This window comes from Lepidochelys kempii, chromosome 1 (assembly GCF_965140285.1).
Source record: "Lepidochelys kempii isolate rLepKem1 chromosome 1, rLepKem1.hap1, whole genome shotgun sequence".
In the NCBI taxonomy this organism is placed as follows: domain Eukaryota; kingdom Metazoa; phylum Chordata; order Testudines; family Cheloniidae; genus Lepidochelys; species Lepidochelys kempii.
The window spans coordinates 262762102-262788683 of NC_136380.1; the positions used below are offsets into that span (position 1 = coordinate 262762102).

Genomic DNA, 26582 nt, shown 5'->3' on the forward strand with positions numbered 1-26582 from the left:
GTTTAGCAAAGTCAGCTCAGCTACGACATGTGACCTCAAGGGTACAGGTTGTAAAGCAAAGAAAATTGCAGCTTCACGCATATAGATCTGATTTTTCTGCACCTTTACATCCAAACTCCCCAAAATGCTTACCTCTTTCAATTTGCCATCCATCAGGATAAGCTTTTGGACATAAGGCCCAGGACTATCCATTTCCAAGAGTTCCAGCACAGCACTTCCTAACTTTTGCAAAGCCTCAAGTAAGAATAGCTTCTCACCTTGAAAAGTAAGAGACATCAGTCAAACTGGTGAGCAAGTCCATCAGCGAAATACAGCGGGTCCCAAGTTTGCCCATCTTGATCTATATCAGTCCAGACTCATGCTCTGCAGTACATTTCAAATGATGTGTGACGGAATGTACCCATGTCCACACCTTACACATGACTGTAATCATCTTTGTACAAAGTATACCTTGTGAGAGATCACTTAAAAACCCAATCTGCTGATAAATAACATCGTGGCAAAATGCACGTAGCAGCGTTACATGTGAAGTTACAGACGTAAGCTGAGATCATTACTAAGACTATGACTACACTAGTACTTTTGTCAGTATAACTTATGTCACTCAGGGGTGTGAAACCTCCCCCCCCAGCCCCCGCAGCGACACAAGCTGCACTGACAGAAGCGCCGCTGCAGACAGCGCTATGTTGGTGGGAGACGCTCTCCTGACGACATAGCTACCGCCGCTTGATGGGGGTGATTTAATTATGTTGACAACAGGAGAGCTCTCTCCCGTCGGCATAGAGCGGCTTGACAGGAGATCTTACAGCGTTGCGGCTGCCTTGGTACAGCTGTGCTGCTGTAAGGTCTCTGGTGTAGACATAGCCTAAAAGTATGTTTTCCAGAGAAGTCTTGGGAATGGCCAAACCAGTTCCTCAGAGGTGAAGGACAAGCTGATGCCTCAGCCAGGTGTGAACAAGGCTGATGGACCATTACCTGGGAAGTGGCCATTCTTTGGCAGGGAAAAGGGGTGCAGAGGCAAAAATATCTACATCTTGGCAAAGAAACAGCATGGAGTTCCCTTCCACACAGACTGCCTGTCACCTTGCTCCCAGCTGGAAATGCTTCTCAAAGGGGGGACAGGATGTAAAAAGAAGGGGCAGATACCCCAATGGACCCACCTCCTCTCTCTGCCCAATCGATTCACTGTACCAGAAGGGACAAAGGAAGCAGCAATTCAACTGGAGAAGGGGTCCATACTTAAGTTTGGTCACTAAGACTACTGAAAGCATGTGGTGAGAAATCCTTGCTTTGAATTTGACAGAGTTTGTTACGTTAGGCACCGGTGACATTTTATCTTTATTTTTCTTGCAACCATTTCTGACTTTTATGCCCCATTTCTTGTACTCACTTAAAATCTCTCTGTAGTTAATTAACTTGTTATATTGTTTTATCTAATTCAGTGTGTTTGAACTGAAGTGTCTGGGAAACTCCATTTGAGGTGGCAAGCTGTGTGCATATTATTTCTATTAAAGGAATAACTGACTTTATATACCGGCAAAGAGTCCTGTGGCACCTTATAGACTAACAGACGTATTGGAGCATAAGCCTTCGTGGGTGAATACCCACTTCATCGGATAAGCCTTCATGGGTGAATACGCACTTGGTCAGATAAGCCTTCGTGGGCGAATATGCACTTGGTCGGAAATCCGACGAAGTGGGTATTCACCCATGAAAGCTTATGCTCCAATATGTCTGTTAGTCCTGTGGCACCTTCTAGACTCTTTGCCGCTTTTACAGATCCAGACTAACATGGCTACCCCGCTGATACTTGACTTTATATAATTTTTATTCATAGATTCATAGATATTTAGGCCAGAAGGGACCATTATGATCATCTAGTCTGACCTCCTGCACAATGCAGGCCACAGAATTTCACCCACCACTCCTAACAAAGACCTCACACCTATATCTGTGCTATTGAAGTCCTCAAATTGTAGTTTGAAGACCTCAAGGAGCAGAGAATCCTCCAGCAAGTGACCCGTGCCCCATGCTACAGAGGAAGGCGAAAAACCTCCAGGGCCTTCCAATCTGCCCTGGAGGAAAATTCCTTCCCGACCCCAAATATGGCGATCAGCTAAACCCTGAGCATATGGGCAAGATTCATCAGCCAGATACTACAGAAAATTCTTTCCCGGTAACTTGGATCTTACCCCATCTAAAAACCCATCACAGGCCATTGGGCCTATTTACCATGAATATTTAATTACCAAAACCATGTTATCCCATCATACCATCTCCTCCATAAACTTATCGAGTTTAATCTTAAAGCAAGATAGATCTTTTGCCCCCACTACTTCCCTCGGAAGGCTATTCCAAAACTTCACTCCTCTGATGGTTAGAAACCTTCGTCTAATTTCTAATCTAAATTTCCTAGAGGCCAGTTTATATCCATTTGTTCTTGTGTCCACATTGGTACTGAGTTTAAATAATTCCTCTCCCTCTCTGGTATTTATCCCTCTGATATATTTATAGAGAGCAATCATATCTCCCCTCAACCTTCTTTTAGTTAGGCTAAACAAGCCAAGCTCCCTGAGTCTCCTTTCATAAGACAAGTTTTCCATTCCTCGGATCATCCTAGTAGCCCTTCTCTGTACCTGTTCCAGTTTGAATCCATCCTTCTTAAACATGGGAGACCAGAACTGCACACAGTATTCCAGGTGAGGTCTCACCAGTGCCTTATATAACGGTACTAAAACCTCCTTATCCCTACTGGAAATACCTCTCCTGATGCATCCCAAGACGACATTAGCTTTTTTAGACAGTACAGGACATACATTTCTGGGAGAAACTCTAGAACCTGTGGTGGGTTGGGGTCACCCTGCATAACCAAGGCTGGCAAGAGCCCAGATGTGGTTGGCTGGTTGCAGCACACACAGACATAGCTGGGAGTGACTTGCATTCTGGAGAGTGTTTGTGAGCAGTCCAAACTGGAGGCTACAGCAGCAAAGCATTGTAAAGGGCACCCCAGGTTAGAGGGCAGGGGTGACACAACTACTCATTAGTCTGGATTGTACCCAGGGTATGTCACTTGGCGACAGTCAAATGATATCTTGATTATCAGTGCCTACAATGCTCTGGCCTGACTAGCAACCCAGTGTACATGGTGAATACCTCCAAAATAGCTCTCAGTTGCCTCAGAGGCATCAGGAAGAGCTTTGAGATGGTCATTGTCTTTTGGAATTTAAATAGTGAAAACCGAAAGTGTCTTCAAACTAATTTTAAAAATTGTTCAGGATCTCAAAGATTATGCTTCCCACAACAAGCTCGAAGTGGTGACTGATACAGTGCCTAACATGAGAAGCATCTTGTCTAAATTTGTTCTGTATGCCATTTGAACAGCCCTTATTCACTACTGAACCATCTGAATGCAGCTCAAATCGATTTTGATTTGAGCTCTTCTGCCTTGATTCCCACAACCTCTAGAGCTGTCTTTTATTCCTTCTGCTGGCCCGGTTACCAAGGCTGCTATGTCAGCAAAGAGAGCACACGTCCCAAAAATACAATGTACAATGACTTGCTCAGCTACAGACCCGTTAGTGGATTCATCAACAGGCAGAAAAATAAACCTAGCTTTCTATACATATTTCTGAGGCACTTCCCTAAGACCTTGTCTACACTATGGAGTTTCATTGTTTCTATTTAACTGGACTGCTTTGCAATGTTTATAGTCCACGCCATGAAGTGCACCCATACAAAAGAGGTGTATTTAGCTGATTTGTAGTTCTGCTTCATGTCCGCACTAGTGCTACACAATCAGTGTAGCTGCAGTGCTTTCTGGGTATCTATTCTGGAGTTCCCAGAGCAGCTCCAGGCTGAACTCTGGGCAATTCTGAAAGGCCTCAATATATTTATGGGAGGAGGGGATCACACTCCCACAACCCACTGGGGAAATTCTCTGCTGCCCAGGAGGTATCCCAGAAGTCCCCTGGAGCATGGCAATCCATTACAAAGTATTTCATGCAATCTGAAGTCCAGTCAGAATGCTGAGCTTGCATTTTTGTATCAGCAGCAAGGGTTATAATTGGATCCCATAAAAGTGTATCATGAGTCATGCAAGATGGTGGCAGAGAGAGGGTGAGGAGCGTTCCAATAGAGAGCCCAAGAGTGAAGCTGGAAGGGAGTCCAATCTGGAATGAGCCAAGTGAAGGGCTGTATACTTTAATGGTTACCACACGCTCCATCCACATTAATCATAGAATCATAGAATATCAGGGTTGGAAGGGACCTCAGGAGGTCATCTAGTCCAACCCCCTGCTCAAAGCAGGACCAATCCCCAATTAAATCATCCCAGCCAGGGCTTTGTCAAGCCTGACCTTAAAAACGTCAAAGGAAGGAAATTCTACCACCTCCCTAGGTAACGCATTCCAGTGTTTCACCACCCTCCTAGTGAAAAAGTTTTTCCTAATATCCAACCTAAACCTCCCCCACTGCAACTTGAGACCATTACTCCTTGTCCTGTCCTCTTCTACCACTGAGAATAGTCTAGAACCATCCTCTCTGGAACCACCTCTCAGGTAGTTGAAAGCAGCTATCAAATCCCCCCTCATTCTTCTCTTCTGCAGACTAAACAATCCCAGTCCCCTCAGCCTCTCCTCATAAGTCATATGTTCCAGACCCCTAATCATTTTTGTTGCCCTTCGCTGGACTCTCTCCAATTTATCCACATCCTTCTTGTAGTGTGGGGCCCAAAACTGGACACAGTACTCCAGATGAGGCCTCACCAATGTCGAATAGAGGGGAAAGATCACGTCCCTCGATCTGCTCGCTATGCCCCTACTTATACTTATACATAATGCTAACCTTATTTAAGCTGTTACCACAATACTGTAGTATCTCCTTTGTCCACACCAGCACTAACACAACTGAGACCCAACCAAGGTTGATGGAGAGCGGATGGACACAAACAAACCTAGGCTGCATAGTACACAGAGAGGTTTGCACGTAGCTAAAGGTGGTGTTACTGTTATGCTAACAATGTTAACTGCCATTCATTTCTTTAAGACAGTTGCAAAGTCTTAGGCCTGCCCTTTCTCTGTTGTTCACTCTGTGGTTATAAACATAGGTTGATTCAAGAATGAGGCCATTTATTTATTGTTTGTTGGTTAAGGCCATTATGATTGGCAAGTTACGGGGCATTTGAAAAACTCAAAACTGAAATTGCATCTACTAACTGTACAACTAGTGTTTAGCAAGGAAGCAAATGTATAGCTCTCCTTATATTGCAATCTAGTAACAGAAGCCACATGTAGAGAGAGTGACATTTCCTGCTTCCATGCATTATATATCAGCAGCAGAACGATCATGTACAGGGAAGGAATCAATTCTACAGACCTTGCAAAAGGATTACTCTTATCAGAAAGCTTTTCATTAAGCTGCTTTGCTCTAGCAGCTACAGCCGGGTTCATTACAACCCTGCAACTGCAAAATACCAGAGAGGCCATCGCTCTCCTAAAAGCCAAAACATGTTTTGCAAGAGCTGTAAGTAACCAGTTCCAGTTTAGTTACTACAAACCTGCTCTGGTTTAGTTGTCTAATTTAATTATCACTTGCCTTTCTGGCAAAAATAATTTCCTTTGGACTACTTAACTCTGGCCTACAGCTTGGAATTATTTTTCTCCCTCTTAAAAAATCAAAACTGTTTTGCAGCAGCCATATTGGCTGATGCTAAGTTTAGGAGACTTTAACAGCTGCTACTTAGCCTACTCGAGTCTGACTAAAAAACTGAATTGTTGCTTGCCTTTCTGGCTAACAAGCCTGCCTTTTCTGGTAGTTGGCCAGCTGCAGTGTTGCCAAAATCGCGATTTTATCTTGTGATGCAAGAAGCTCCAACCTTCACACAAATTTCAGCGCTGCCTGGACGAAAACTGCTCTGACTGGCTGTCTTTCCCACCCCCTGGGGAAGAGCAGCTGACAGAGCTGCAGCAGGAAGAAAATAGCTCTTCCCCCTTCACTTGGGAGCACAGGGAAGTTTTTGGTGGAGGATGGAGGGTGGGGGGAGGAGCAGCTGACACCCGTTCCTGCAGGAGTGGAGGGAGGAGGAGGAAGCAGAAACAACCTAGAAGCTCAGGGTGGCTTAGCTCCCCCTCTCTCCACTGAAAAACGTCAGCTTCTTCCTCCTCTTCCCATCTCTCTCTGCAACATCAGGCCTGGGAAGGTGGAGGGGGGAAGAATAAGCTCTGGAGCTGCCCCGTGCCCCAGTCCTGGGGAAGGTGAGAGGGGACTCCATTGTAGCTCCCCCCGAGGCCTGGTAGAGGGGGTGAAGAGCCACTGGAGATGCAGGAGAAGCAGAGGTGCATTGAGGGGTAAGGGGCAGATGTGGGACGGGGTGGAGGATGGATAGATGTGGGGTGGGACGGCACAGAATTAACTAACATTTTGGGGAGAAGTTGGCTCCCTCCTGGTACAGAGTTTCCAGTAGACCTCTCATAGCAGGGCCCCAAACCACTTTATAAATCTGGAAGGGTTGCCAATTGTGTGTGTCTGTCTGTCTGTCTGTCATAATGTAACCACCACAGATCCGAATAGAACACTAACAGACAACACACTCAGACCAAGGCATGTGCAGCAGTGCATTTTCCCTTGGTCTCACCCCTATCCCCAGTGCAGTACTTTTATGAATAACATCACTTACGTCCATTCACCTGCCCTCTGACTGCCAGACTCTCCTCAACCCCCTTCTCCTTCTCTTTTCCCTGACGCAGCTCAATCCTCTTTACTCCAACCCCATGCAGGCACCGTCCCCATCTCACTGGGGGCTCAGTTGCTGCTGTGCCAGCTTGAGACCACAGAAATAACTTCTGGAGAAGTAACAGGCTGTTAGTGGTTTCAGCGTGGTGAGACGACTGGCCCACTGATCAGAAAAAGGATATTGAGTGAATGGTGCTGAGGGAGATCTAAGAGGTAACTAGTCATAACACACAGTTTCAACTACCCAGGTGCAAAACTGGTCAAGTGTTACAATGGGAAAGGTTAAGAGAAAATTTCTTGACATTTAAATAGTCGCTTCTTGGAACAGTTAGTCCTACAAGCACACAGGAAGAGAGGATATCCTTAACTTAGTCCTAAGTAACCCACAGGAGTGGATTGAAGAAGAAACAATAGTTAGGCCCCTAAGTATTAGGGATCACAATATAATTAAGTTCAATATCCTCAAAGGAGGGAGCATATAAAAAAATTGCATTGACACACTAAGCGTTAGAAAGGGGAATTCCTGTCCACCTGCCCTCTCCATGAAAAGGAAGCTGAAAAAAAAGCCCTGAAAGTCAAAGTCACCATAGAGGTTACTTAAGCAACCAGGGTGGATTTGATTTAAATCAAATTGATATAAATCATGATTTAAATCACTAGTCAGGAAGACTCAATTTAATCATGGTTTTCTACATAAAACCATTCTTGTTGGTTGTTATAACCTTAATACATATTCTTCGCAACTCAGAGATAGATGTAGGTTTCATTTTTAGAAGGTACACACTATACGTTTTTAAACAGTGATTTATTTTGAAAACTTTTCAGATTAGTTTTATAGCTATATCAGAAAATGAATGATTGTTTGGTTATTTCATTTACCAAAGGTAATTGAAGCAGATAGTTACGAAGTCATTGGGAGGTAAACTATCTCCAATTCAACAGGTCATTCATTAATATTTGGAGGGGTTTCTTGCCTTGCTGTATTAGGAAGAGATTACCACCAGACAGACATTTAAATTGTTTTATTTAACTAAAACAACAAAGATAAGTATTCTGGATTTTTTTTCTTCAACAGCAAACATATAATATTTTAACAAAACAAGCATATGTCCCTCGCTTCTCACATTTATCTCCAGACTTCTTCTCCTTATCCAGAGCTATTCTGCCCCCAACAATCTTCTATTCATTGAACTTTTTGAAATTTGCACTTTTCGAGAGAGGTAAAGGATTGACTCTGTGTACACAAATTTGCAGAGGGACAATAGAGTTGAGGTCTGTTATTTCTCACCTCTATATATTATTTATTTATTTAAAATATTTTTTGCTGTTAACAAGCATGTTACCTCTGGAGACACAAATCCACAGTTTGAGTACTGCAAAACTAAGCATCTCTGATGGTATCCTTCTAGACTGAACACTGAGTCCCATTGGGTAGATAGAAAGATTAACCTAAATAACCTATACAGAAGCCCCTGGAACCCCATAAAACTGGGTCCCTAATTCATGAACTATTGGAACTCATTTACAAAACTTTTCTCAAACATTACATGACTATATTGTCTCATACAATAGAATTAGAATTTATAATCCCTATTCCATGATGAGATATCTTTTGAGCTATAACGTATCTTAATTAAAACTATCTTTAGATGGGTTTTTTCCTCAAAAAGCATTTTGTCAAAAAAATCTGATTTAAATAAAAAAAATGGATTTTTATCCACCCTGTAAGCAACCCTAATACAGTCACAAAAGTATACAACCCCCTAAACAAACAAGGAAGCAAGAAGGGAACCAAAATGGCTAAAAAGCAAGGTTCAAGAGGCCACTCAAGCCAAACAGGTATTATTTGTATTGTGGTAGCACCAAAAAGCCCCCGTCACTGATCAGGACCCCACAATGCTAGGCAATGTACTAAACATGCAACAAAAAGATGGCTCCTACCCCAGTGTGCTCACAATCTAAGTAATCGTTAAGAAGATGGCATCTAACCCTAGTGAAGCCAATAAACTACAGAAGGCAATATGTACACTGAGATTAGGGTAGCTACGATGAGATTGGGTCAGCAAATAGCAAAGAGATATATAAAAACAAAAGTGTTTTCCGTAGATCAGAAGCAGGAAACTTGTGAGAAAATAATCAGGTCTACTAGACTCCTAGTAAGTAAAAGGCACAATTAAAGAGAATAAGGACATTGCTGAAAAGCTAAATGCATCAGTCTTCACTATCAAGGATGTAAAAGAGATCCCTCCCCCAGATCTATTCTTTTCCAGTTATTACGGTTAGGCACTATCAGACATTAAGGTATCAAGGGAGGAGATGCTGAGACAAACTGATTAAAATTAAAACAAGTCATGAGGACCAGATGGTCTACACCCAAGGATGCTGAAGGAACTAGCGGAGGAACCAGCTGCAAACAAAAACAGGCAATCTCAGTAAAATCAGCTACTCTATCAAAGGATCGGAAGATAGCAAATATTATCTTTTTTAAAAGGCACTACTACAGAAGAGTAAGCCTCATTTCAGTAGCAGATAAATTTATTGAGAAATCTATTGCAATTCTATGTCAACAAGATAGTGGATAAAGGAGAACCAGTTGACATAATTTATTTTAACTTTTAAAAAGTTTTGGTTAAAGTCGCTCACCAGAGGCTACTTCTGAAAATAAAGCAGTCATGGGGTGAGCGTTAAAGTATATCATCACCGATTACAGACAGGCAAAGACAGAAAACAAAGAGTAGGAATAAGTGGTCAGTTTGCAATATGGGAAAAGGTTAACAGCAGTTAGCCTCATGCCACAAGGTTTCATACCGTTTAATATATTTATTAATTATCTGGAAAAGCAGGTGAACAGTGGGGTGGCAAACAGTACAGATGACAACATTATTTAGGTTAGTTAAAACCACAGAAGAGAGGAACTTCAGAAGGAACAATCAAAGCTAGGTAAATTGGCGACACAAGGTCAGATTAAATTCAGTGTTGATAAATGCAAGGTAATGCATGTTTGTAGGAAAAATCTGAACTACTCATACAACTTACAGGATTCTAAATTAATTGTACTAACTCAGGAAAGATCTGGACAACACTGTAGACCAGGGGTGGGCAAACTTTTTGGCCCGAGGGCCACATGTGGGTATGGAAATTGTATGGCGGGCCATGAATGCTCATGAAATTGTGGGTTGGGGTGCGGGAGGGGGTGACGGCTCCAGCTGGGGGTCCAGGTTCTGAGGTGGGGCCAGAAATGAGGAGTTCAGGGTGTGGGAGGAGGCTCTGGGCTGGGGCGGGGCTGCGGGGGTGGGAGTGGAAGGGCTCCCCCTGGGGATGCAGGTTCTGGGATGGGGCTGGGGGTGCAGGAGAGTGCTCTGGGCTTGGACCGAGGGGTTTGGAGGGCGGGAGGGGGATCAGGGCTGGGGCAGGGGGTCAGGGTGTGGGAGGGGGTCAGAGGTGCAGGCTCTGGCCGGGTGGCTCTGTGTGCTGCCCTGTCTGCAGGCACCTCCCCTGCAGCTCCCATTAACTGTGGTTCCCGGCCAATGGGAGCTGCAGGGGTGGCGCTTGGGGCAGGAGCAGCATGTGGAGCCCCCTGGCTGCCCCTGCGCATAGGAGCCAGAGTGGGGACATGCCACTGCTTTCGGGAGCCCCAGCATTTGTGGAGTGGGGCAAGCCCCTGACTCTGCTCCCAGGCGGGAGCTTGAGGACCGGATTAAAATGTCTGACGGGCCAGATGTGGCCCCTGGGCCGTAGTTTGCCCACCCCCACTGTAGGCAGCTCAATGAAAAAAGCATCTGCTTGATGTGCAGAGGCAGTCAGAAAAGCAAACCAAAGTGCTAGGATGCATAATAAATGGAATGGAAAATAAAAATGAGGATGTAATGACATTAAGAAAGTCAATAATGTGCCCTCACCGCTCACCTGGAATACTGTGTTCAATTCTGATCAAAAAGGATACAGAAGAGATAGAGGGGAGTTCAGAGACCGGGGATGAAAAGGCACAGAAAAACTTCCAGAAGAAGAGGGACAGAAAAGACTAGCACTGTTTAGAAGAGACAGGTGAGAAGGGGCATGAAGGAAATATCAAGACAATGAAGGTATAAAATCAATGAGGCAGTTCTTTATATACGCTCTCATAATGCAACAAGAAGAGGACAGTCAATGAAGCTGAAAGGTAAACTTAAAACTGACAGGTTTCAGAGTAACAGCCGTGTTAGTCTGTATCCGCAAAAAGAAAAGGAGGACTTGTGGCACCTTAGAGACTAACCAATTTATTTGAGCATAAGCTTTCGTGAGCATCCGATGAAGTGAGCTGTAGCTCACGAAAGCTTATGCTCAAATAAATTGGTTAGTCTCTAAGGTGCCACAAGTACTCCTGTTCTTTTTTTTAAAACTGACAGAAGAACTGCTCTCCCCATGCATCCTTTTTTTTTTGGCGCAGTCCCCAACATTCTCATTTCTTCATTGCTTGTCCTGCACAAACCCTATTAAATACCCATCAGTCTGGGAAGATTTCATAAAGCACACCTCACCATTCCAATCCATAGGGCCAATTTTTGTGCCTTTTTTTTGGTAACAAAAATTTTATTGGTCAGTTTATGCCCTGGTTTAATAGTATTTAGCTATTTGGAAGTTTTAAAATCAAGTGATTTTAAAGTAGAGCAGACCAGAGGCTCCACAGTGAGTGATTTTTAAGTGTCACTTTTAAGCAACCATCACTTAAACATTCAAACTTCCCGTAAGAATTCCAGTGTACTGTGATAATGATCACAAACATACTTTTCCTTTGCAAAGTTAAGGAAGTGAATACAGGGCTTATAAAGGCTCCCTATTTCAATCTCAATTACGGAGTTGCTACTGAATAGCTCTATATCAATAACTTAGACAACTTTTCTTCATACTATCGTAAAAAGAAAGTTATGTACCATTCTCCAGTGAATCAGTTGTTACAAACAAAAACACAATCAGGCCTCTCCAACATTTTGAGGGGCAGCACTTACTTCAGTCCTGTTGTACATTACATTCCACACAAATCTGGTGTCCCATCACTTACTTTCAAAAGTTGCTTACAACAAAAATAATCATGAAGCTGATGTTATTGAAAGTCATTTACATTAAAGGGATAAATCCCGCAGTACTTTCAGTTTCTTGCGTTCATATATTTGCGTCCTCCTCACTTTGGTTCCTGGTCACACATTGTCTCCTGTATGTGGGCCTTGGAAGGCTGAGAAATATGCACACAATTACTAAATTAGTGACTAAGTCTAAAACTGGAGCTAGAACACTGTTCCTTTAGGGCCAAAAGCAGAGACCTCTACCATTTGAGAATAAGGGAAAATCTCTGTTACACTGATGAATAGGAGAACCATTACTGCTCTCTCCAAAAGTGTAAGAGCACACATATACACTATGGCCCCAGTCCTGCAACTGGCTCCTCAAGGGCAGATCCATGCCCCTGTGTAGAACCCCACTGACTTCAGTAAGACTGCATGCTCATGGAAGCGTCCCACCCTATGCAGTTCAAACTGCAAGAACAGGGGCCTACAACAATTACAATTAAATATAATTTGAGTAAATTTGCTTAATTATAATCTATTTTCTTCAACTATAGGTGGGACATAAGTTTTCAAAATGATTTAATTATGTGGAAAGTACGACAGAGTAGTAACAAGCTGTTTTTGAGCTAGAGAATCACAAAGTGTTGGACAAATCAAAATTTGAGATCAGGTTTGCAGAAAAGCCTTCAGAGTAAACCTGGTAATTTTTGATCTAACCCAATTTTGCTAACAAAAATTCTCAGGGAGGTAATACAAAGCGAACGGAACCTGGTTGCAACTTTAACCATGGAAAGTTGATCCTCTATATAGTATGTTACATATGTTTATGAGTATGAGAGAGCATAAGAGAACTGTTGAGGGGAGGGCAGGAAGGGGGAACACAGAAAATGAGCGTTACCGAAATACCTTGAGAGTAGTTCTTGGAAATGTGCAGTCTGCAAATTTGTATCATACTTCATTTCCTGTGAAGTGCATACTGACTTTTTCATCTCTCCACCAAAGGAAAGGAAAATGAACACGCTTTAAAGGGGCAGCTGTGCACTCTCCAAAGACAACACAGCAAATGTTGCCATTAAATGAAATGCAAGCAAATTTTGCCATTAAATAACACACACAAAAATCAACACCTTTTGCTCATTTAAGCTAGTTTACAAGAACTGAACTATTATGATTCTGATACAGAACAACTGGATATAACCTAGGATTCAAAGTAGTTATTGATTATACCTTCTTAAAACTTTCTCTTCTGGAGACTTGGGTTCAAATCCTGTGTTTGGTCATGGCTGTAAATGAGTTTGAAAGGTCTCATCTTGGTCATTTTTGGACACTTATTCACAATACATAATAAACAAGGACCAGTTGTGCCAGACATCTTTGGTTTAAGAAAGGCCCCAAACTGAATTAATAGATGGATCTGATCAAAAATAAGGCAGAATCATAGAAATGTAGGGCTGCAAGGGAGCTTGAGAGATAATCTAGTCCAGCCACCACACCAAGGTAGGGGCAAGTAAACCATCCGAGACCATCCCTGACAGCTGTTTGTCTAATCAGTGCTTAAATACCTCCAATGACAGGGATTCTGCATCCTCCCTTGGTTCCAGTTCTAACAATAAGGATAGTTAAGCAAGTTTTTCCTAATATCGAACCTAAATCTCTTTTGTTGCAAATGAAGCAGATTACTTCTTATTCTACCTTTCATGGACATGAAGAACAATTGACCACCATCCTCGACAACACACTGCAACCACGTTAAGGGCTATTATCAGGTTCCCCTGGGGTCTCCTTTTCTCAAGGCCAAACATGCTGAATTTTTTTAATCTTTCCTCACAGGTCAGGAGGAAACCTTTCTCAACCTTTTATCATTTTTGTTGCTCTCCTCTAGACTCTTCCCAGTTTCTTAAAGGGTCGTGACCGAAACTGGACACACACCCCACCTGTGACCTCTTTGGTGCTGAATAGAGCAGAACAATTACGACCCGTATCTTACATATGACACGCCTGTTAATACACCCCAGAATCATATTAGCCTTTTTTGCACCTCCATCACATTGTTGGATCGTGTTCAATTTGTGATCCACTGTCACCCCCCAGGCCTTTGCAGCAGTAGTATCACCTATCCAGTTATTCCCCATTTTGTAGTTGTGTATTTTATTTTTTCTAAGTGTGGTACCTTCCACTTATAGTTACTGAATTTCATCTTGTTAATTTCAGACCAATTCTCTAATTCAGCGGTTCTCAAACTATGGGTCGGGACCCTGTTTTAATGGGGTCACCAAGGCTGGCTTAGTCTTGCTGGGGTCTGGGACTGAAGCCTGAGCTCCACCGCGTGAGGCCAAAGCTGAAGCCCAAGGGCTTCAGCCCTGCGCAGCAAGGCTCAGGATACAGGCCTCCCACCCGGGGCTGAAGCCCTTGGGATTTGGCTTTGGCCCCACCTGCCTGCGGCAGAGGGGCATGGGTGTGCTCAGGCTTCAGCCCTCCCTCCTGGAGTCATGTAGTAATTTTTGTTGTCAGAAGGGGCTCGCTGTGCAATGAAGTCTGAGAACCGCTGCTCTAATTTGTCAAGGCATTTTGAATTCTAATCTGTCCTCCAAAGTGCTTGGTGTCCTCTGCAAATTTTATAAGCATACTTTCCATTCCATTAACCAAGTAATTAATGAAAACATTGAAAAGTACCAGACCCAAGATTGACCCCCGTGGGACCACACTAGATATGCCCTCCCAGTTCAACAGTGAACCACTGATAAATACTATTTGAGTATGGTCTTTCAACCATTTGTGTACCCACCTCATAGTACTTCATCTAGACCAAACTCTCATAAGCAAACTAGGGCAATATCATGTGGGACTGTGTCAAAAGCCTTACTAAAATCAAGATACATCATGTCTACGGTTTCCTCCCTATCCACTAGGCCAGTAACCCCATCAAAGGAGAAAATGAGGTTGGTTTGGCGTGATTTGTTCTTGACTATTGGCTATTATTTATCGCCCTACTCTCTTCTAAGGCTCAGATTTTTTAAGACATTTAGGCACTGCAACGCCTATCTGATTTAGGAGCCTAAATATCATTTCAAAGGGACTTAGGCACTTAGGGGGCTTAAATCTCATTGACCTTTGAAATCCTTTTTGAAAATGAGATTTAGGTTCCTAAATCAGTTAGGCATTGCAATGCAATGCTGAGCACAACAATGCCTAAATACCTTTAAAAATCTGGGCCTAGGTGTTTACAAGTTGATTGGTTAATAATTTGTTCCAGTATATTTCCAGGTATCCAAGTTAGGCTGACTGGTCTATAATTCCCTGGGTCCTCTTAGTTCCCTGTTTTCCCTTCTCCCTCCTCTGGGACCTCCCTGGTCCTCCATGAATTCTCAAAGATAATTGCTAATGGTTCCGAGATTGCTTCAGCGAGGTCATACCCTAGCATGAATTTCATCAGGCCCTGCTGACTTGAATACATCTAACTTATCTAAATATTCTTTAACCTGTTCTTTTCCTATTCTGACTTTTGTTCCTTCCCCCTTGCTAATATTAATTGTGCTAAGCATCTGGTCACAATTAACCTTTTTAGTGAAAACTGAAGCAAAATAAGCATTAAAAACCTCAGTCTTCTTGATGTCATGAGTTATTAGCTCTTCCTCCCTGCTAACTAGTCGACTTAGGGCAGGTCTATACTACAAACTTGCATCGATGCAGCTGCTGTAGCACTCCTGGTGAAGACACTTTAAGCCAACGGGAGAGAGCTCTCCCATTGGATTAATAAATCCACCTCCGTGAAAGGCGGTAGCTTCCCACACTGACACAGTGCTGTCTACATGGCGGGGGCTGGGTTAAGGTCGGTATAACTATTACTCAGGGATGTGTATTTTTCATAACCCTGAGCGACATAGTTATACTGAAGTGTATAGTGTAGACCTGGCCTTACCCTTTCCTTTGTCTTTCTTTCACTCCTAATGTATTTGTAGAACCTCTTCTGAATGTCCTTTATGTACCTTGCTAGGTAAAACTTGTTTTGTTCCTTAGGTCTGGTCTACACTACAGAGTTAGGTAGACATAGGTTGCCTTGCATCAACCTAGCTGTGGATATGCTTTCACATAAATTTTGACATAATCACTTATCTACACTGATTTAGTAACACCATCTTCCCATGTGGCGTAGAGTCATAGTAGATGTAATTAGGTCGATGCAGTGTCAGTGTAGACACTGCGTTGCTTACATTGACTCTCACTGGCTTTCAGGAGCCATCCCACAATACCCCACACTGACAATACAATCGACACAAGCATGCCTGGTGAGGACAAAGACCACTGACACAAGAAGCCAAGCATGCACACACACATGCGATTAAATAACTGTGGTGGGTGTATGCTGATGTAAGTTAGGTTGACATAATTTAGTAGTGTAGACACAGCCTTAGTCTTTCCGATTTTGTCTCAACATGTTTTTGCTATTCTTTTGTACTCATCCGTAGCAATCTGTCCGTGTTTCTACTTTTTGTAGGATACATTTTTGATTTCCAGGCAATTAAAAAGTTCCTGATGGAGCCATATTGGCTTCTCACTATTCTTCCTGCCTTTCCTTTTCATTGCGATAATTTGCTGTAGTGCCTTTAATATTGCCTCCTTGAGACACTGCCAATTCTCCTTTACTCCTTAGTAGTAGTAGCAATAGTAGGGATACTGCAGGTCAGCAGTGATGTACATGTGCAGAGTGGTAGTAGGAACCAATAATCTAGCTTTAGCTTATGTCTTTAGTCACATGCATTCATATATCAAATTAATATATAATTTCAGCATGGTCTCGTAAGTAAATATTCATTTATAAAAAAACTTCTTCTACACCAGAAGTGTCGAACATCTGATATTTAGGTGGTCCGCATGGCATATTCAGATTCCACACAATCTAAGCTTTCATTTAAAAAAATACATTTCCAGCCCTCATGGTTTACAAACACTAACCAAGTGTAACTTATGCAATGCTGTTTGTTAAGTCTGCAAAGCTCCGGAAATAATGGTTGATAAAATGTGACCTCCTTAATTAATCCAACTGAGGTGATGATCTTGAAGTCTAATGAGTACATTTAATATCTGCAATATCTATTTTATTGCTTACCAAGATGAGATGGGAATGGGTGAGAGAAAAGTTAGGATAGGGAGTGTCTGGTAGTGGGGGGAACTGGGAGTTACTGGTGGGAAAGAAATGCAGATAGAAGAAAGGCAGACACACACACAGAAAGAAAAATGGAAATGGAGAGAAACATAGGGTAGAAATAGTGGCATAAAGGTGCGAATATTTTCTGTGAGTAATATTGCAGCCACATTCAGTATCAATGAGATAACTAACATTTCAGTTACAAGCTATATTCTACCTTAGATCTTTGTGCAAATATCCCATTGACACCTGCAAGAAATTCACAGTGGATAAAGGATGGTACATACTCCTACATGTAGGCTCCAATCCATAATTTAGAAATAGAATTTGGCCCTCTCCAAAAATGGGTTTGACAACTCTGTTAAAGAAGCAGAGATATGTACATTTGGAGGCTTTCATAAGATCAACTTTTTTTTTTTGGTGGGGAGAGAGGCGCAGTTGTTCTTTCATGTCTGCTTTTCAAGACACAAAGGTTCAATAGTTGTGACATAGGCTCCTGTGCCTTGGGAGAAGGCTGCAGTTTATATATTGCTTTTAGTACAGCCTTAAATTACTCCCGGGGGAATTCTGCACTACTGCATGTGCACAGAATTTATGTCCCCCGCAGATTTCATTGCTTCCCAGTAGAAAAATGACTTTCTGACAGGGAAGCTGCAAGAGCACTCACAATCTACTCCCTAGAAGCATAGATACATCATTTCAGGCATCTGGAGCAGCCGGTGGAGAGGTAAATCACCATGGGGCTGGAGACAACCCAGCCAGTGGCTACTACCCTGAGCTGGTCTCAGCTGCTAGTCCCAGCTGGGCTGGAGGCAGGAGAGGATGGGACTTCCTCTTCCCCTGCAAGGAATGGCTGGGGCTTTGTCAGAACCACCCCCAGAAACCTCCACCAGGAAGTTCAGCATCCTCCTGTGCTTCCTGCCCCCATCGCTCCTCAGCTGTGGGGTGAGGGGTCACTGTACAGGGAGCTGCTCCCTCATCCACCCAACCCCCGTGCATCCAGACCTCCCATACCCAGACACCCCCGCCAAGCCTCATCCCGTACACCCAGAAACCGCGTAACCCTCCACACCCAAACCCCACCCCACTGAACTTCAACCCCTGTATCTGGAGCCCCCCTGCACTCAGACCCCTACCCCTGCACCCAGACCACCCCCCACTGAGCTCCCTGCACTCAAACCCCACTCTGATGCCCCACCCCCCTGAATCCCCACATCCAGACCCCCACACCGCTGACCCCCAATTAGCTGCATCCAGACCCCAACCCCATCAAGTCCCACTCCCCCAGCACCCAACCCCCCCCCACTGACACCCCCATACCCAGACCCCTCAGCTGAGCCCCAACCACCTTCACCTGGAAGCCTCTGCAGAGTCCCATTGCCCTGCACCTGGAACCCCCCCAATGAGCCCCTGTGCATCCAGATCCACCCACACCTACACCCCACACCGAGCTGCCTGCACTGAGATTCTCCCACACAAAATTCTCTCACCCCCCACACTTGGATCCTGCCTGGTTGAGCCTGCCTGCCCCACACCTGGTGCACCTGCCTCTGAGGGGCAGGGCCCCAGGGTGTTTCTGGGGCAGGTCCAGGCCTTGTGCTGTGTCAGGGTCAGGTGCAGCCTCACTCCTGAGTCCGTGTCCGGGGCTGGGGGGGGACGACTCAGGGTGATCTCCCACCTTTGTGCAGCCAGTGGCCTATGCTCCCCACTCCCATGCTGGAGGCTCTGCATTTATTTATGGACAAATAAAACTTGCAAATTTTAAAATATTGTGTGCAGAATTTTTAGGCACAGAATTTTTAATATTTTGGTGCAGAATGCCCTCAGGAGTATTAAATGAAAGACTTGCATACATAATCAACAATATTTAAGGTCAGTTATGGATGAGCCAGGTTATTTAATCATATTAGCACAGTGATGAGCAGCATAAAAATGAATCAGCACCTATTGATCTGGAGAAGACCAAAACCATACTTAAAAATCATTCCTGAAGCCAAATATCCAATTGATGAAGACAACAAAAACAGAAATGCTTATAAACACAGTTTGGCTTCATCCACAATGGCTAGCCAAATCTTATTAGAACTTAGTTCAACCCAGACCAAGTTTATACTTTAATGTTTGCCCCACAAAACATTTAACACACATGCTTAAGTTTAAACATACGTATAGTCACTTTGACCTCAAAAAGATTGAACATGCTTAAAGCATGCATGCTAAGTGTTTGCAGGATCCAGGCTATAGCCATGATTGTTTTGGTAATGTAGACAGGACTGCGTCCTCTCTTCTGACGGACTGGCATTAGAGGGGAAATGTCAGAAAACTGTAGTTATATTTGATCTCACCTCATCTCAGGAGCTAAACAGGGTTGGACATGGTCAATATGTGATTGGATTTCACTTTAAATTCTCCAGAGTGCTGCAAGGAGTGAAGCTGGCAATGGAATAAATTACGCTGTACCCTTTAAATTGGTAATGAACTAATAATCCCAGAATGGTAGTGGGCTGAATTGGCAACCATAAAAAATTCAAAAATCACAAGTCAAACACCCTCCAAAAATCATGAGACTGGCTTTTAAATCATGAATTTTTATTTATTTAAAATGATAAAATGTTGGATTCTTTTCATTTGCCTTCAGGGTGCATCCAGGTCCTGTTTTCAAGCTTTTCTTTGAACCGGGGCTTATTTATTTATTTTTAGATGAAAACTGAGATTCTCAAGTTTGAGTTCTTGGAAGCATTTGATTAAGTAAAAAATAAATATAGTGAAATTCACAATAAAAGTGCACGGAGGGTGACAACAGAGTAAGGAACCTGGTATTGCTTACAAGTGCCATTTTTCATATAAACAATAGAAACAAGATGTTGGTCATGACACCTTTTTGCAAGAGTAGGGATATCAGCAGCCCTGGTGTTCTAAGCAAATTCCAATTTAAAATTACAATCTGCCTTTATATAGGAAGAATTTCCAGTTGGCAAATTATTCAAGTGCTACAACATTGTGTACTGTTATATTACACTTACAATTCCAGAGGTGAATGCACCTCCGTGCCAACGAAAATGACCCTGCTATTTGAAGTCTGTAAAGTGGGTAAAATATTTTATATTCTTTGGGTGAAAGAAGCCAATTCTCAATATTTTATTTCTGAGTCTTCTGATATTTGATATTTTTCTTACAGTCACAGCTCCTGCATTTGAGTGATTACCTCAGTTTTCTTTTTTCTTAATTAAATTTCTAGCCCTTGTGGTTCTGGAGGAAAGCTCGAAAATGTGACCTGAGCGAGCCCAAAAGACTCAAAAAGCACAAAGCAAAAAAGAAGAACCCAAGATTTACAATTATCTCAGTATTTTTAGAGGTCTGACTCATGATTTTTTGAATGCTTGGTGTTGGCAATGCTGTTATAACAATTGTTCAGGTCCTCTACCAAACCCACACCGAAGAACACATATTAATTGAAGCATTTTCTAATTTTCAAATCTGGTTCCAATCCACAGATTCACACCAATTTTAAATATCTTTAGTTTAGAATAAAATCAACCACTACTTTTCTGAAAAACAAAAATAAACCAAACCAAAATCAGTAGCCCCCTACAGCAGCAGCAACGGTAGCAGCTCCTAGCACCTACCACCTGTGTTCTAGCCATGTGGCAACAAACAAGAGGACTCTCTAAGCAAAGTAGAAAAACTGACAGCTAGAATTCGGGACAGAGCAAGTGGTGACATAAGATGATAACACAGCTTTTAAGAGGCTGCCTTTATCTTCCCCTTTCTTCATTTTTTAAAAGAAAATTCAGTGTTGGTTAAAGATTACGTTGATTTTTTGCGTCTCCACCAGAGCTGGTACCTTCAGACCAAGGCTGCAGCATCAGGATGGCTGTTGACTGGCTGTAGCTGGCATTGGCCGTGCCTGTGCTAACTTGCTCTCCAGGACTGTCCATTTAGCAACTAGCGCTAAATTCCGTTTCAGCAGAGAAGCTGGGGGGAAGCCCACTGCGTGGCATCCATCTTTTGCCAGGTTGGCGACCTCAATGACTCAAGCCTGTTTGAGTCGGGAAGGGTAACAACAGAGAGCACATCTTTCCCTGGAGAGGGCGGGAGGGGGTGGCCGGGGGAACCCTTCCACTTTCCAGGTTGCCACAGTCCAGATGGACTCGTAGGAGCGAACCTCTGATGACTAGCCCCGGATGCTGATCCTGCCGCGCAGGCTAGGACCTGCCAGCGATCTACGCCCTTTGTGGCTAGCTGCTTCGGACACCGTCCGCTGCAACGTGGGGCTCTGCTCCCAGATGGATTTGCAGGCTGGAGAAGGAGTTTTCTTTGGGGGGGGGGGGTATCAGGGCAGGAAGCAGCTGCTAACTCGGTTTAACTTTAGGACAATCGGTGCAACTTTCCAGGCGGAGAAGCAGCACTAGACCCTGGAGTTCAGCCAAGAGTTTGTCTCTCCACCCCAAGTTGCCGGGTTTCATCCACAATCTCCCACTCCCCTCCCACTCCTCCCCCTCTCGAAGAGAAACCCCCTTCGAGCCACTTGAAAGTAACAAAGGAGGCTTTGCGTTACTTACTGGAGGCGGGGGCCAGCCCGTGCACTTGGGCCAGGGATGCACGCCAAATCCTCCTGCGGGCTCGCCCGTGCCGGGGGCCGGGAGGAGGGATGGGAGCTAGGGCACTTCGGGTTTGCAAGCAAGGGAAGAAGATGCTCTCTCCGGGACAAGAGGCGGAGGGGGGGGACGGGTGGGTGCGTCCGGCCCTCTCTCCCGCCCCCGTTTCCTAAGTCGGTCCCAGAGAGTTGCCCAGGTGCAAAAGTGCGGCTGGAAACCCGCCAAGGAGCATTTAGGAGCCGAGTCCCCTAGCAAAGTTGCTCTGAGCGCAGAGGAGAGAGAGCGAGGAACGCGGGGCTGAGTCACGGGAAGGCGGCGGCAGCTGCTTGGCGCGTCCCGCCTGCGGAGGGGTGTGCGCTGGGGGGGCAGAGCCAGACGCCAGTCCCAACAGCTGCAGCAGCGTCCCTGGGCTGCCGGCTGGCGCGCGCCAGCCTCCCCCGCACGCGCGCCTGCCTCGGGTACCGACGGCGGGGTCGCGCGCCTGGCTGCGCACCGCTCGCAGCCCTTCGCTTTCGTTGGTTCCAAGGAGGCCGCGCGCACTAAGGGACCGCCGGCAAGTGCCAGCCCGGCGCACAAACGAAAAAGCCCCCCCTGCGCGGGGGAGAGGGAGCCCCTTCCCGCTCTGCTGCCCGCCCGCGCCGCGCAGCTCGGCCGCAGCCGGGGAAAGGCGGGAGCGAGGGGGAGGCTGCGGGGTGACTGACTCCGGCCCCTCCTGCTCAGTGGGGTGACCCAGGGCTTGCTGCACAGGCCAAGCCCTGGACAGACGCTGGCCCCGCTGCTCGGATCGCGGGCAGTAATTCCCCCTCCAGAGACCCCTAAGAGGGGGCCAAAAATAATGCCACCTGCGGTGGCCAGGGGCCCAGCACCATCCAGCCGTCCTCCTTCCCACAGCTATACTACAGCGTTCAGGGGGTCCCTTGTGGCTGCAGGCAGTGGGGGCTTGGGAGCACACAGACAGAGGGGAATGGTGACCCCTGACCATCTCATGCTCGGTAGCCCGGCATCCTGATCCCAGGCCTGCTCTACGACACCCAAAACTTGGGCTGACCTACGACATTGCTCAGGGCTGTGGAAAATGTCACACCCTCTGCACCTTAGTTCGGTCAACCCAACCCCCCTTGTAGATGCAGCCAAGTAGATGGAAGAATTATTCCGTCAGCCCTGCTACGGCCTGTCGAGGGGGTGGATTTAATATAGCGATGAAACAAACGCATCTGTCGCTGTAGTAAGCATCTACACTGCAGCGCTACAGCTGTGTCACTATATTGCTTTTAGTGTAGACATACCCCAACTCCACAAAGGACACTCTCTGTCCTCTATCTCAACGGTGTCCATGCAAAGGATCCTGTGGTGTGATACAGATGTATGATTTTGAATATAACACTGGGGGGTAGTGTCAATAAACTTTGCCCTTGATTTTGCATAGTTATTTCAGTTAAATATTGGTGGCCCCCTACACACAGAGCTGCTGTGATATCAGCTCTACATACTTGTCACCTTTCCAGAAAGAAAATGAGGGCAAACTATAGCATGCAAAATGGTGGGTTTAGGGAGAGGCTGTCTCTTCATTTCTCTTTCATCATCACCATCCTGGCAAATCCCAGAGGGATGTGACCTCCTTTTGTGCCCTGTGCCATCCCCCTCCCCCCATTGGTCCCTAGCTATGTCCTTAAGGTGGTCTGGATGGCTATTCATTTTATGTCCATCACCGGCAATCTTGTTGCACCACTGAACATCTGGTGTCCACATGAATCAGTCTCCTACATGTTGGTGGCAAATGTAGGATTGCAACCTGGAACATCTGAGTGTTGTCCAAAACAGCTAAAGCTGTTCTCATCAACGGATTGAAAAGCCTAACCATTGAGACCTTTGCTTTATCTGAAGAGCACTGACCAGGAAGCAGTGAAAAGACAATTGAGGCCTGTGCATTCCTGTTCTTGGGCTCCCCCAATGGATTGTTCCAGCAAGGGATGGCCATTGTACTTTCACCCAGTGCCCCATGGGCATTCTAAGGTTTGTGGGTGATTAATGAGCAACTTATCAATGCCCAATTCTGTACCAGCCATGGCCATCTTACCATGATCGCAGTGCATGGTACCACCAACACCAAGGGCAATGGTCAATGATGCAGCTGCAGATAATTTTTACTAGCAACTGCAGTTAGTCCTTATCGAAACTCTGAGAGGATCATCCTGGGTGACTTTAATGCATGGGTAGGAAAGGATAATGATACCTGGGCATGGACACTCAGGAAGTTTGATATTGGGCAGAAGAACAGGAATAGACAGCAACTGCTCAAATTTGCAGCTGCCAGTTTAATGGTGATTGCTGATTTGCTCTTCTGTCACCCAAAGATTCACAAGCAGACCTTGTATAGCTCCTGTAATTTCACTCTTTCTTCTCTGGGTTTCTCCAAATTCAGCTATTCCTTTGGCCAGTCACTATGGTGTCCTATGATTGCACTGCACTAACAATTTGCTCTTGGTCTGAAGTGAGGTCATTGGCAGAGCTGTGTAGAATCTAAGACCATTATAAGAGTGGGTGCTGCAGGTAACAGTTACAGGGCACTGACAGAGCAAGCCCCCAAAAAAGTGTGTTTTTTTTTCTCTGGGGAGAAACAAACACTAAAAAGAGTGGGGAAAAACCCACATATTTTATAACATTAAACAAACAGCTCACCATGTGATTCATTTCATAAACGTTTCTTCCTCAAAAATAAAAAGGCACATGTTATTTCTGTCTCCGCAAGGTTGAAATAGTGTGCTGAACACCAGCTATCAGAAGTTTAAGATGACTGCACCTTAAGAAGTTCTCATCTTTTTCATGTGAATTTTATTTGTCTGGGCATTCGTGGATGGCATCTTCAGAAAGCTGGGCACAGTATTCCTGCTTTTCAAATGCAAAATTGAAGAGTGGTCAAGAGGAGAGATTTTTCTCTGTGGATAGTTGTAGCCATTACTGGGTGATTTCTCAGATTAAATTTTCCTCTATATCTTCCCTGGCAACCTCTAGCAGTGGATCTCACTTTCTTACCACTACTGCAGCTCACTTATTCTAGTGCTAAGCTCACCACCACATAAAAGCTGAATCTGGGACACCCTGCAGCAGCCTACCTCTTAAGCAATAAAGGCCCATCAGACATATTACATCTGTGTTCTGACTCCATTTGCTCCACACATTTAAAAAACCTGGTCATAATGTACAAGGACCGTAATATGTTGGGGCCTAGGTACCTCAGAGATGACCTCATTATATGCTCTCCAGTGGGATGCTACAGCTGGAGGGACCCAAAATAAGACTCTCAGATGTAGGAGACAGAGCATTCTTAGCACTGGACCCATGGTTATGGAATCCCTTTCTTGTCACAGGAGAGTTGACTGAGACAAAGCCTGAACTTTCAGACTGAAATGTAAGATTAACTTTTAAAGTATTCCCCAAGTAATAATTTTCTTAAAAAAAAAAAAAGAAAGAAAGAGGGACACTAACCAAACAACACTCCCTGAAACCAGGAGACTCGTGTGGGAGACTTGTGCTTTTTACAGAACTTCTTTTCAGTGCTTAGGTACCGAGGTGAAAGGCACCTTCGAAATAAAATAGATAAGCAGACAGGCCCTTGTCACCGCCATGTGTGACCCCTTTTAACTCCAGCCCAACACTGCACCTCTGGAGAAAGTGCATGCATCCTGAGAATAAGGTATTCTGGGATATTCAGGGTAGCGATGAAAAGCTGCTAATGCAAAAGGGTTAGTTCAACAAAAACTGGGCCTGCATCATCATTTATTTTCATAATAAAATAGCTTCTCCAAGACACCAGACCAAGAACATACCATTCCACTGCAGGCTGCAGGTTTGGGGGATTAATTCCCACTATCCCTGAAACATTCTAAAATACAATACAAGGAAAATATATCCTCCCCAGGAGAATCCTTAGGTCTTAGGTCCAAAGGGTTTTATCTGAAATCAGATTGCTGATTGCAATAGTTCTAAATACACTGTGTTTTTGGCTGAGCAAAGTGAGGCCCTACATTCAAGTTGCACAGAGACCTGGGAATGTGGGGGAAGGGTGGAATGGGGGTCACACAGAGCCCCTGACATGTGGGAAAGGGAGAAATGGGATGGAAGTGGGGAATGGGGAGGCACACAGAGGTGAATAAAGGGAACCTGGGGGTCATGGGAGAAGGAATGGGGAAGCAATTGGGGAAATGGGAGGCACACAGAGCCCCAGCCATGGAGAAGGGGAAATGTGGGACAATGGAATGGGTGCAGGGCGGTGTGGGGAATACACTGAGCCTCTGACATGTGGCAGAAGGGGTATGGAGGAATAGGGGGGCACAGAGAACTGCTGCCCTGGGGGAGGGGAATGAGGAGTTGCAGGGAGTCACTGAAATAGACAGGAATGGGAGAGTGACACAGGCAGCTTGCAGGAGGTGAAATGGAGGGATACAAGGAGCCCCTGGTGAATGCAGTGAGCTCGTCCTATCCAAACTAGGAAATGTGTGACTGCCCCCCACAAGCCCCAGTGTGAAGAAGACAGCTTAGGTCCTTTTTCCAGTAAGATACCCTCCCCTACAGGGTCCCCTCTCTGATGCTGCCTTGCAAAACCTCCTTTGAGGGATGCTCACAGTTCAAGGAATGAAGCCTCGGGAAAACAAAAGGACAAAACTTTGTGGCTGGAATCAAACTGAGGCTGAATTAGTTCTACTCTTGCAGGAAACGCTGGCACATTTCATTGGCCCCTTTCAGTGAAGCTGCAGCCCGGCCCCACCCCTCCCACTCCCCGAGTAGGTCACTTCTCAGTAACAAAAAGAGACATGCTTTCCAGGAAAGTGAAGGCTGCTTGCACACCACCCACAGTGCAGTGACCCAGGAAAGGATGCCAGCACATGCTGTGCACTTCCATTCTCACGCTGCAAGCACTGGGCAAGAGGTAATTCTGTCTATGAATGTAAGGCAGTGCTGAACAGCATCATAGAGCATCCAGGATCACTTACAAGCTGGGTTAGGAAGAAGGAGAAACATTAAGGGGCTGTACAACAGGTAATGGGGGAGGCTGCTCTTCTAAAGTCT

General features: G+C 44.9%; 1 protein-coding gene across 1 annotated transcript in view; it reads right to left on the reverse strand.

Annotated features, from left to right (window-relative positions):
* LOC140904910 (suppressor of cytokine signaling 1) overlaps positions 1-21973 on the reverse strand; it is a 28968-nt gene extending 6995 nt beyond the window's left edge. Inside the window, exon 1 of the mRNA XM_073327269.2 lies at positions 21480-21973. The gene's annotated coding sequence lies outside the window, so the exon portion shown is untranslated. The remainder of the gene's footprint in view (positions 1-21479) is intronic.
* Positions 21974-26582: the final 4609 nt, after the last annotated feature.